The sequence below is a fragment of the Tigriopus californicus genome, chromosome 4 (assembly GCF_007210705.1).
Source record: "Tigriopus californicus strain San Diego chromosome 4, Tcal_SD_v2.1, whole genome shotgun sequence".
NCBI classification, from domain to species: Eukaryota; Metazoa; Arthropoda; class Copepoda; order Harpacticoida; family Harpacticidae; genus Tigriopus; species Tigriopus californicus.
The window spans coordinates 6,625,805-6,626,700 of record NC_081443.1 but is presented as its reverse complement, the minus strand read 5'-3'; the positions used below and the strand labels follow the sequence as shown (position 1 = coordinate 6,626,700).

Sequence of the window (896 nt, the reverse complement as noted above, 5' to 3'; positions counted from 1 at the left end):
GTAGGAATAGAGTTGGGCTCGACGTTTTGTACTGATCCCTGAATGGCCGAATAATGGCCGTGAAGAAAGGACCATTGTGTGCGTCTGTGAGTAAACAGACTTTTCTAAAGTTATCACTTTTGGCTATTCTCTGTGTAACAAAGTGTCGGACAGTTCACGTCCATATGGATTGAGATCCCAACTGGCAACCAACAAAAGCAACTGTCGTGAAAGTCAACAGTGGATCATAAAAGGCCCTTTTGCTCGACAAAGTCCCCTATTATCGCCATCTCGCAGCTTTGCTAAATGTTTATTTTCACGAAGATAAAGGCAATGCTATTCAATCAAACTTTGGGACGTTAAGAACTGCCTAATATTACTGTATATTCAGGGTACATGGCACCAAGAATCAGAGTCTCCTAAGCGTGTCGCTGACACTACTCAATTTGTGCCAAAGACTAAATGAAGGACAAGAACCTCTCCAGGGCCTGACAGCCCTCTTTCTCTTTTAGATAAAAAAAAGTGGAGTCGTTTATTCGTTGTCATCGCCATTTCGTGAATACTCTTTCTGAATTATGGTGGCATTATCAAACCCAAGTCGGCGTCTCTTCTCCTGCTGCTCACTTTTCAGGGCGAAAAACGTTGGCTCGGCGGCCGAGCCACACTTCAAATCGGGCACACACTTTAGTCAGTCGAGGACAGGATAGTCGGTGTTTTTAGCATGAAACAGGCTCGGTCGTCGTTGGATCGCCCCAAGGTGTAAACCCATAAAACTGGAACCCAAAAAGAATGAGGAGCCACCAACATGGACCCAAACAGCCTCCACCCATGTTTAAACTCTCCCTCTATTATCTGGAGCGCCAGGGACGGAACAAAAATTGTCTAAATTGCTTTTAATTTCAGAGCGGAAGTGGGGG

At 45.1% G+C, this 896-nt stretch overlaps 1 long non-coding RNA gene across 1 annotated transcript in view; it reads right to left on the bottom strand.

The window, feature by feature from the left end:
- LOC131878825 (uncharacterized) overlaps window positions 1-896 on the bottom strand; it is a 69,373-nt gene that overhangs the window by 47,213 nt on the left and 21,264 nt on the right. The window lies entirely within an intron of this gene.